Source organism: Trachinotus anak, unplaced genomic scaffold, assembly GCF_046630095.1.
Source record: "Trachinotus anak isolate AG129_WGS33_773 ecotype Australia unplaced genomic scaffold, CSIRO_AGI_Tana_v1 ptg000026l, whole genome shotgun sequence".
In the NCBI taxonomy this organism is placed as follows: domain Eukaryota; kingdom Metazoa; phylum Chordata; class Actinopteri; order Carangiformes; family Carangidae; genus Trachinotus; species Trachinotus anak.
Genome location: NW_027273877.1, coordinates 11824778 through 11836821, shown reverse-complemented (window position 1 = coordinate 11836821; position 12044 = coordinate 11824778). Strand labels below are relative to the sequence as shown.

General features: G+C 44.7%; 2 protein-coding genes across 2 annotated transcripts in view; one reads left to right on the top strand and one right to left on the bottom strand.

Annotated features, from left to right (window-relative positions):
* The window catches only part of LOC139609597 (NLR family CARD domain-containing protein 3-like), a 267945-nt gene that overhangs the window by 2293 nt on the left and 253608 nt on the right, over positions 1-12044 (bottom strand). The window lies entirely within an intron of this gene.
* Positions 1-12044, top strand: part of LOC139609635 (protein NLRC3-like) — a 243837-nt gene that overhangs the window by 134792 nt on the left and 97001 nt on the right. The window lies entirely within an intron of this gene.

Genomic DNA, 12044 nt, shown 5'->3' with positions numbered 1-12044 from the left:
TGGAGCAGCTTCAATGTTCCAACGTCACCAAACAACTGCACAATGTCACATTTACAGGAGGAGGGAAAATATTTCTGTGTGTCCACGTCTTTAAAGAAGAACTTGTTACTGTTGAGAACTTGAGGAAGACGAGTGCTCGGCCTCAGTGTTACAGCTCATTCTGTGAGCCGTCAGATTCTGTGACCTACAGCAACAACCAGTTCACCTTCAGGTAACGTTCAGAGCCTCCTGCTGGAAAACACCACAGATTTATTCAGCTGATCTTCACTGAATGAGGAAGTAGAATTGATCTGATTTTCACATCAACCCCCCAGTGAGGAGCAGACTGAGTGAGGACGGGGTTAATGAAGGTCACAGAGCAGAGATCAAACCTGTGCTCACAGTCCTACAACCCTTCAGCTCAGCACAACGTCCACAGTTTAGGTCTGATAGTTGATGAACAGAGTTTCTCTGAGTGTCAGTGTCAGTCTGCTCTGGTAACTGCTCCTGAACCACAGTCACATGACCACTTGTGTTATTCATGTGATAAGAAGAAGCTCCATTCTTCAAGATCAAGTCTGAGCTTTTGTTGTGTTCACACACAATCAACTAGATATGACATGAAGGACACCTGGAGCGCTTTGAGTTCACAGTGCACAGGTTCAGAGAAGCACAACGTGGACTTGAAGAGAACAGAAGTGAGAGCAGCTCAGTTCAGGTAACAGGGACCAGACTGATCTGCCAACAAAACCCCTACAGCCAACCTCCCCTGGAGCTCAGCTTTCAGAGCAGGCTCCTCTGCCTCTGCTGCCAGCTCTGTGTATCTGAGCTGTTTCCTCTCAGAGGCCGTTTCTCCTGCGTCCTCCCATGGTACTGTCAGCTCCACAACATACACAAGCTGCTGTGTTTCTGACCACAACACAACATCTGCTCTCAGATCAGTGGCAGCTGTCTCCTGAGGAACTAGGAGCTGTTTTCCTGGATCTCCTCTGATTGGCCAGTCCCTCCCTGCCTTCAGCTGCATCACGCCTGTTCAAAGCTGCTTCCTGAGTCCTTCACCCTCACCAACAAATCAAATCCATCTTGTCTCCTTCTGCCTCCAGTGAGTTCACCTCTGAGCTCTGACTCTCAGTGGCTGCTGGGAGACACCTCAGCACCTGCTGATGTCTCCAGGTGTGTGGGCCTGGATCACAAACACTGTGACTGATTTCATCCAGGGGCCGAGTGGGACCCTTCATTTTACCTGGAGATCACCAGTCCCAGCTGTTAATAACACACAAAGACAAACAGCAGCTCACACAAGCACAGGGCTGCTGCCCAACAACTAGCAGCTAGCTATACTAGCCACATTTAATATGAGCTGAGCTAGCAGCTAGCTTCAACGCCCCTGCTTAGCATTTCAGCTGCCGGCTCTTTACTGGATGTTGAATCTCTCTGTGATTGTGGAACATTTCTCTGCTTCCTCCTCCAGTATTTGTTCTTCTTCATTCTTCTCTGCTCCACCTTTCTCCTTCTCTTTCTGCTGCTGCTTCAAACCAATGTGAACAGTGAACACACACGTTCCCTGATAACACCAACACGTCTCTGATGACTCTGTACCAGCCCCACTTCACAGCTCTTATTGGTCAGCAGCTGACCAATCGCAGTTCAAGGCATACCGGGGTTGTACCACCTGAGGAGGGGCCGCTCATTTACCCCCCTACTGCAAATATAGACTTGGTAGCGTCTGACGTGCTGGGAGAGACAAGAGGCTGCGAGGCTCAGTTCAGGCTGCAGGATGGTGCAGCGAGGTAGACCACTTTTATATAACACAATATTATTAGTCTACACAATAATTAGTCTGGCCCCGGCCCCCAAACGGCCCCCGGGGATTCTCCTGACCCTCCCCATCACCACTCTGCTCCTGGTCTCATCTTCCTTCTTTCTCTTCACTGGCTGATCTTTTAAATGCTCACACAGAAATCCTGAAAATGAACCAACCAATTAAAAACTGGAACTTCACAGATTTGAACTGAATATAAAACTACAACAGCTCCAGTCAGTGAACTGACCCCAGAGTCTCCAGTCTACAGTTTGGACTCTCCAGTCCAGCACACAGCTGCTTCACTGCTGAATCCTTCAGGTCGTTTCTACTCAGGTCCAGGTGTCTCAGATGGGAGGGGTTGGACTTCAGAGCTGAGGACACGACTTCACAGTGAGTCTCTGAGAGTCCACAATCAACAAGTCTGTGATGAGAGAAAATATAAGATGTGTTAGAATAAAATCAGACAGTTTGTAATAAAAGACACTGAAGTTAAAATGCATCTGATGAGAAAAGATGATGATGTGATGAACATCTGCTCTTCACATCTGTGGCTCAGCTCATCTGATCTGATTGTGTTTGACATGAAACAATAATTCTCATCACTCTCTCTCAGACCTGCAGAGTTTCATGGGAATCTTTGTTGTGCAGCTGAAGGAGGGAAAATGATGTTACATTTCTGCTTCCATCATATGATTTGATCCAGAGTCAGAATCTTGTTCAGAAAAACAGTTTTATTCTCCACTGTTTTTAAACTGACTCCAGATTGCTTGGCTCTGCTGCCTCTCTGTAGAAGTCAACACACACCACTGCATAAAACACATCTGGCTCATTGTGGTGAATCAGTGGCAGCGCCCACGTTGATCCATGAACAAACTGTCCTCAGTAAAACACTAGTGATCAACACTTAGTGGACTCTACAGTTACAACCTGGAAGTGTCTGCTCCGTGTAGCAGCAGAAGAGTCTGGTCATCTGGTTTTCACAGAAGGTCCTCACAGAGACATGACACTGAGCTCTGGTGTGTAGAAGAAGACTGAATCCTCCCATTCTGCTCTGATAGATTCACACCTGTGTTCTTGGCTGAAGCTGAACATTTCCTGATACGACTCTCCTCTACAGCAACAAGAGAGAAAACACCTGGGACTTTCTGTCTCATTCAACACAATCTATGGAAAGACTTTAAAGCTCCACCATGACACTTGAAAAAACACAAGTTCACTCTTCAACATGAAAAGTTCAATAATCAATAAAGCTCAGCCTTGATCAGGTCAATACACTCAGGGGTTTACATCTCCACTCTTGGTCTGCTTTGACCAGTTGAGTCATTTCACTGATGTGATGACTTTTCTCTGCTTGTGCAGCTGTTACATTCTGTTTGATCATGAACCATTATCCCATCAGTGTTTGTTGTTACCACAGTGGCTGCTGTTCAGCTCCACTTTTAAAGCAGCTTTCATTGGAGCCCACTGTTTTTGTCTCCTGTGATTTAAAGGGGGGGTGGGGCGTCCCCTTACATCCTTCATACTCATCATGACTTCAGTCATCTTTGGACAATGATTCAGGTCTTATACAAACTTTACTAAACACCTGCTAGAACCTGCTCATTAGAGCTTCACTGCATTCACAGTTTTGGGATCTCAATCCATTGGTTCTGAGAAGAACAATGGAGAGGCCTACATGTCCCTCCCAAAGCCTGAGCCTCAAACCATGCATCCTGAAAAGAACAAAGGAGAGGACTTCATTTCCCTCCACGCAACGGAGCCAAAAGCACTCCCACAATTCACACCTATGTGTGAATTAGAGTTTGAAGGGAAACACAGCACCGGCATTGGCCGAGGCCAGGCATTCTCAGCAGGGATCCCTGGTGACGTCACTCAGGTGATAAAAGTGGCGCTGTGACCCTCTTCCTGAGCTTAATTCCCGTGCACCAGTTACAGTAGAGAGCTACTCCAGCTCTCTCTGCGACTCGGCTGCTGAAAGGGAGCAATCTGCAACAATTGACCTTTTTCCACAACTTCTACAACTAAAGCCCAGGTCACAGTCTTCAACTCGCGGGCCGAGCGCACAAACTGCTTTGTTTGTTTCCTTTTCTTTTCAGATCCGACGTAGATCGCTGTGCAATCAGCTGATTCCACGTCCTGTGAGGACGAGCGCTGACTTTGTTAAGGACAAAACAAAGTTCACCACCTCTCATCTGTGATCTTCCCGCTGCCGCCGAGGAACTCATCACTGTCATCGCCAGGAGAGCGTGACATGACCCGCCGAGCTCCCAGCCAAGGTCCGAGCTGTGGAGAACCAGAGCGGACTTTCTTTTCTAAATCTGAAGGATTGGAGCAGCTCACAGTAAGAGGCTGATGTCTGGGCAGAGACACAAGTAGTGTAGCGTGTTGGATTGTGCTATTGACTTATAAGTGCTGCATATCCTGTTGTTTTAGATCGTTCACTGTGATCAGCTTAATAAGCCAAATATCACTAGTTAAAGGACCAATATCCAACCAGACGAACTCCGGTTCTCTGGCTCCGTTATTGTGTAGTGATGTTGTGGTGATTATTAACTGTGGTGACGATCTCTTGTGGACTCTTTCCTCTCTTCACCTTTATTCTCCCTCTCTTCTCCCAATCACCTCACCTACATCTCTCTCACATTCAGGCCCTAGAGTGTGATGGCGTCATACATGTAAAGCTCAAGGCCCCTCCCTTTGTTCTCGTTGTTTACGCCATTCACACTCTGCAGGCAGCCGCCATCTTGGCTCTAGCGAGGACCTCACTCTGCCGCCATCTTGGCTCCTTCTGACGCGTAACTCACGTGACTTCGTCACCATCTCCTCTCTCTCTCTCTAACTCTCTCCCATACACACACACACACACACACACACACACGGTTGTTACATATGTGTTTTGGCTGTAATTATCTAGTTAGTAACCAATGTTTGTTTTAGTTATAGTTGAATTATAATTGGTTTAATATTAAGTAATGTTATTTTGAATAATTATTACTCTTATTAATAAATCCTGTTATAATTTAACTTGCTGTTGTCTGTGATTGGTGGGACTATATTTGTGATAACAGCTGGATTCACAACAGTCAGTGCTCGAATTTACCCTTCAACCAACCTTCTGAGACTGTATTTTGAGCCATCAGTTTGGTCATTGGTCCCTGGTGACAGGGTGGTGCCCCGAGGTTACTACTTGTAGTAAACATCTATATATATATTGGTGATTATCACTGATAATCATTAATATTATACGCCAATAACCAATTGCCCCTACCTGTGCCCCAACAACAGTTCACTGTCAAACACTGATGACTGTTGTCATAGAAACCTCATGAGTCCTGAATACAGACCTCCACAGATTCATCACTGCTCTCCTGTAACACTGTCACAATGGACAGTTTCAACAAAGCTGAACCAGAGACATCTTCTTTTTCATTCACACATTCTTCCTCCTCAGAAAAACCTGCCGCCTACATTACCCACAATGCACATCAACCACCAACCCTCAGCTGTTAGATTAAGGTGTGTTATGCAGCAGAGATGAAGGGGGGGCTACAGAGGTCTGGTGTCGTCTTCAGACTCCGCCCACCGTGACTCAGGTGACATCACCTGAGGACACTTATCAGACTGCACAGTTGGAGACACTAAAGGTTTAATACTACTGTTTTCTCATATGCAGGTGTCCTCCTCAACGCCTGGAAACACCTGGAAACACCTGGAAACACACTCTGAGGTGTGAGATCAGTGGAGCTGCTTTAATTAGTTTGATCAGGTTTGAATTAAACCAAAAAGACTCAAAACAACACAGAACATTAACAAATCAATGAAGCATCCAACAATTATTACAAATAAACAAAACAAGTGTTTTTATAAACTGAACAGCAACAATCACAACCAACTGAAACATCTACATCTTGGTGCTCACAGCATTTACAACACCTCCAGAAAAAAACACAACTGACCTTTGATTGTTTCAAAGTAAAACTAAGAATAATGAGAATAAATAAAAACTGTGTTTATCTGAATTTGACTCAACTACTGATCAAATCTACTGATTGATAATTATATTGATCATGTCTGGACTCACCGAGCCTTCCTGCAGTTCCTCACAGCTGGGATCAGTCTCCGTCGTCCCTCCACTGATGTGTTGTACTTCATCAGGTCCAACTCATCCAGAACCTCCTCTGACATCTGCAGCATGTAGGCCAGAGCTGAGCAATGGATCTCAGAGAGTCTCTGCTCCGATCTGGTCTCTGACTTCAGGAACTCTTGGATCTCCTGATGAACTGAGTGGTCCTTCATCTCCGTCAGACAGTGGAAGATGTTGATGCTTCTGTCAGGAGAGATTTTATCACTGTTCATCTCCTTCAGGTTGTTGATGGCTCTCTGGATGGTTCCTGGACTGTTCTCTGTCTGACCCAGCAGACCTCCTAAGAGTCTCTGGTTGGACTCCAGAGAGAGGCCATGAAGGAAGCGAACAAACAGGTCCAGGTTCCCGTTTTTATTTCTGAAGGATTTCTCCATGGCTGCCCTCAGGAAGACATTCAGGGTTATATCATCATGTTTTCCCAGGAAGTTCTCCAGGACCTCTGTGTTCCTGTTGGTGTAACAGTGGAACATGTAGACTGCAGCCAGACACTCCTGAATGCTCAGATGAACAAAGCAGTAGACTGTTTTCTGGAAGATCACACTCTCTCTTTTGAAGATCTCAGTACAGAGTCCTGAGTACACTGAGGCCTCTGTGACATCCAGACCACACTGCTCCAGGTCTTCTTGGTAGAACATGATGTTTCCTTTCTCCAGATGTTCAAACGCCAGCCTCCCCAGCTTCAGAAGAACTTCCCTGTCAGCCTCCATCAGCTCCTGTGGACTCGTCTCATGTCCCTCATCATACTTGAGCTTCTTCTTCTTTGCCTGAACCAGCAGGAAGTGTGAGAACAGGTCAGTCAGGGTCTGGGGCAGCTCTCCTCTCTGCTCTGTAGTCAACATGTGCTCCAGAACTGTAGCAGTGATCCAGCAGAAGACTGGGACTTGACACATGATGTGGAGGCTCCTGGACTTCTTGATGTGTGAGATGGTTCTGCTGGACAGCTCTTCATCACTGGATCTCCTCCTGAAGTACTCCTCCTTCTGGGCGTCAGTGAAGCCTCGTACCTCTGTTACTCTGTCAAAACATGTAGGAGGGATCTGATTGGCTGCTGCAGGTCTGGAAGTGATCCAGACCAGAGCCGAGGGAAGCAGGTTCCCCTGGATGAGGTTTGTCAGCAGCAGCTTGACTGATGACGTCTGTGTGACATCAGACACAACCTCCCTGTTGGTGAAATCCAGTGAAAGTCTGCTTTCATCCAGGCCGTCCAAGATGAACACAACTTTACAGACAGCCAGCTGCTCTGCTGTGACCTTCTGTAATGTTGGATGGAAAACATGGAGCAGCCTGAGAAGACTGTACTGCTGCTCTCTGATCAGGTTCAGCTCCCTGAACGAAAGCAGAACCAGCAGACTGACATCTTGGTTCTCCAAGCCCTCTGCCCAGTCCAGACTGAACTTCTGCACTGAGAAGGTTTTTCCAATGCCAGCGACGCCGTTGGTCAGAACCACTCTGATGGGTCTCTGTTGGTCAGGTAAGGCTTTAAAGATGTCGTGGCACTTGATTGGAGTGTCATGGAGGGTCTTCATCTTGGAAGCTGTCTCCAGCTGCCTCACCTCATGTTGGGTATTAACCTCTTCACTCTGTCCCTCTGTGATGTAGAGCTCAGTGTAGATGCTGTTGAGGAGGGTTCCACTTCCTGTTCCATCACTTCCTTCAGTCACACTTTCACATCTGCTCCTCAGACTGATCTTATGTTGATCTAAAACCTCCTGCAGACCACTATCTGCTGAAAGAGAAGAGACAATGTCAGACTGAAGACAGAGAATCTGAGAATCTGCTGATTATTTTCATGAGCTACAGAAAAACTAAAGAGCTGCAAAGAAAAGCTTTTTAATGTTGTGCTTTTTAGAATCATCTGAAATGTCAGTGCTGTGTGATACAACAACTGACACTGGAGAAAACAACAGGTCCTGGTTTCAGAAATGAAGACATCAGCAGACACATGTTCAGTCTCACTTTGTACAGTGCTGCTCTGACTGGCTGTCTGCAGTCCAGGTCTGGTTCTGGGTCTTTGTCCACACTGGGGACAGGAGAGGTCTCCTGAAGACCCAGACTGGTCCCAGTATGAGGTGAAGCACTGTCTGCAGAACCAGTGTCCACAGCTGGTAGAGACTGGATCCTTCAGGACGTCCTGACACAGAGCACAGCAGGACAGCTGCTCCTCCACAGTGACACCACTCCTCTTCCTCCCTCTGTGAAGACATGTCTTCATCACTAACATGTCACAGTCAAATATGTCTAATAACTGAATCATCTTCAGCTCAGTTTACAGTAGAAACTGCCTCTTACTGTGAGTCTGAGGGTCCAGGTTCAGGACTGAAGTGTGGAGTAAGATCTTTGGACCGGTCACTCTTCATAGACAGACAGCTGGATCCTGGAGACTCTGCTCTCAGTCTGTGGTTCTGACCTCTGCAAACAAAAACATGTTTTTATTCATATCACATGGATCACTGAACAATTCTCTGATGACAGAGTCATTGTGGGAACTCTCAGCTGACGTCCTGCAGTGATGTCACCATCCAGCAGCGCACACTGTACTGAAGGATGGAAGCAACACAGCAGCATCCAGAAACAACACTGTTGTGTCAGTCAGTCTTTAAATGTGTCCAGTCTCCAGCTGTTGATGACCTGTCTCACATCAGCTCTAAAGAAGCAGAGTGATACAAAGGTAAGATGAGAGGATCAGATGTCTGTGACCCCGACACTGCCACTGCCACAAATGAAGACAAAACAACATCCTGACTAAAACTAATGGCTGCTGATGTGTCTGCTCTTCTTCTCCAGATTGATTCTTTCTCTGGAGTTCAGCTTCATTTCACACAAGGAGGCCTGTGTGTTTCTACATGACTGTGACAACAGCAAACACCACATCCTGCTGCAGGCTTCATCTGACCATCACACAACTTCACTGACAAACACACAGTTTGTCAGAGTTACATCTGCACAGATATCAGTGATGGTAAAGACAGTCTTGTGTGTAATTAAAGGATCATTCTGCTGTTATTCTACATGTTTGTTCTTGACAACAAACCCCATGAAAAGAGCCAAACCAACAGTGTGTGAGTTCGTCTCTCAACACTTTGTGACTTCCCTCCTCTGTCTGTGGCTCTCAGCTCTGAGCCCATTGGTTCCTTCTGAAGACTTAGGGCCTATTTTAACCATCTAGACTCATGGAGCCAGAGCATTTAGGACGTGTCCTCATCCACTTGTTAGTTTAACAGTGGACAAACAGTCACAGCACCAGGTGCATGCTTCAAAACGTTGTAATTAGTCTCTTCATGAATCATGGGTTTGGACATAACATGTAACAAACCAATCAGAGAGCTCTCTCCCATCCCCTCTAAAAACCAGGTGCACCTGCACCTTGGTGGATTTCTCTGATAATGGTGGATTTAGCAGGTAGTAAGACAGAGCTCTTCTCTGCAGAGGAAACTGCTGGTGTGCAGAGTGAAAGTGTGCGAGCAGACGTCTACAACTACAGCAGGATTCCACCAAACAGGCCCGGCTGAAAAATATTCACCTGAAGGTGCAATGCATGTTTTTGTTCCCTCACTTTCATATTTTACAGCCTCAGATAAAACTGAATAAAAGGAGATAGAAATGAGTCGACACTGCTCCTGACCTCACCTCATTTTAACACCAACACACACTAGCAAAGACACTGGTGTTGTGCTGGTGTAAGATCGTGGGTCACAGATTGTAAAGTGGTTCATATTGAATTTAACAAGTCACCATATTTATCTCCAAATAATGTTATAACCGGATTTAGAGCAATATTTGTGAACTTTGTCATATTTACTCTTCTTTAAGATAATAATGTGATAATAATGTTAAACCTAAATATTAAATCTAAATCTAAACATTAACTCTTTAATTTCAATATTCAATGTTAATATTGGTGAAACTAAATCTTTAGCTAATATGCAAATTCACATTGCTGTTCAGTGGAAATACCAAAATAAAACCTCAATCTGGCATTATCCATGGTCAATCCAGACTCAAAGCTCCTACGACTTTGGTCCTTGGACTTTGCACATCACTTTGTTTTCATATTTTTTCAGGTGAGAACATCACTGTTTAGATTTATAATCTGTGGTCAGTTTATCCAGATGATGCCTTTTGGAGCATTTGCTGCAACATTTTCGATGTGAGGACCCAATGAATCAATGGGGCTGGCTCATCTCTACAGCTCACAGCCTGGTTCCTGAAATGACTGACCGTCCACTCCTGTCCAGTAGGGGGTAGTCATGCATCTGCAAGATGTGTGGTTTACCACTGGTGCTATGGCTAAGATCATTCAGATACTTTCAAACCTGGGCCCTGTTTTCCATCATTTTGGGTCTAAATGGACTCAATCCAATATGATGCAAGAACGCTTTAAGAGGTAAAAGGCTGCAATGTAAGAAAACAAAGCATTTGTCCACATTAGTACGTCCACTGAAAGTGCCTGATTTGCCACTAACAGGTTCAGATTATTAATATATGTGTCTAACAATATTATGGACAGTGTTCCTACTGAGACAGACCTTTTTGTTAAAGGCAAGATCCTTTTTGTTTAACCTGAAACAGCCATTGCTCTATTTAAAGCCACATACCAGACTCCATTGACAAAAACAGTAAATCTACCCCACAGAACATGGGAGCTGTTGATTTACCGCTGCCTTGATCGCTCAGTTTGTTGGTGCTATTGGGCGACTTTCAGTGGTGGAGTAACATATTTCAAAACCTTCCAGACAACAGAGCCAGTGCTAAAGGGCCAGAGGGCTTGCAGAGATGGTTCTTCCTGCCCAGGACGATGGTGCACATTGACCAGCCGGTCATCTCAGAAGGTGTCCTGCAGGCTGCTGAGACGTGCTGGTCTCATCCAGTCCTGCAAGTGGGTTCTCACATTTCATTTGAAATTCTGGAATAAAAAATGCTCCTCCACATACCAGACTCCATTGACAAAAACAGTAAATCTACCTCACAGTAAATCTACCACGATCCAGTTTTAATAGATGAGCTCTTTGGTGCATCTGTCTATATCTGGATGTAACTATGGTAACTGTCAGTGTCAGCTTGTATGGTACATGGATTATAAATGAACTTATCTTTGTTCTTCTTTTCTAACAATGTGAAATCTACTGCTAATCTCCAAGCTTGATATTGTACATGATCTTATTTTTTGAGAGAAGTGTTTGCTGCTGATCCATAAACCACACAACCATGATCTAAAACTGATCTAATTAACCCATTGTTTATGGTCCTCAAAGCAGGTCTGTCTGTCCCCATTCACCTCCAACTAAACACCTCATTATATTAACTACTTTCTAACATTCGTCCACTAATTTCTGAAGATGTACAGTCCATGTCATTTTCTCATCAAACCATTTACCTTAAAACTTTTCACTCTCTCCAAATGCTGTGGATATCATTTTAGTCTCACTTCACTCTCAATTATTTTCCTTGTACAGAACATTGTCTTATTAACTGGAACTTAAAAGCCCCATTTATATGACTGCCACGTTACGTCTGCCCTTCTCCACCCACTCCTCTTGACTGTGGATAATGCTGGATTCAGCTTTTAGTTTGGTACGTCCTCTGACCAGCAGTGTGAATTAGCATATTAGCTAAATATTAAGTTTCACCAATGTTTAGCTTTTACATTAAAATTTAGATTTAATATCAACATTACATTATTTTCATGTTTTAAAGAAAAGTGAATATGACAAAGTTCACAAACATTGATCTGGTTTAAAAAAATAAGTTGACTAAATATGATGAAATGTTGTTATTTCAGTATGAACCCAGCGGCCCATATTACATAGAGCCTGAAATCTGTATAAACAGCTGACAAATATCTAGTTTGATGTTAAAGAGGCTCAGTCATTTCCTCCAACAGCTGCTCACTGTAGTTTGGATCAAACTAACTGTGGAGAGTGAAGCTCTGACATGTGAAGCTCATCATTCAGGCTGTAAAATGATCCTGCAAAGTGTGGTCAACTCTGTTAGATCCCAGCTCATCCAGGTTCACCAACACACTGCTCTCTTCTTCTGTGGCTGCTTCTCTGCTCCACCACGGCCCTTTAATTACTGACATCTTTACATCTCTGTCATGTTCATCAGCTGCAGCAAAAA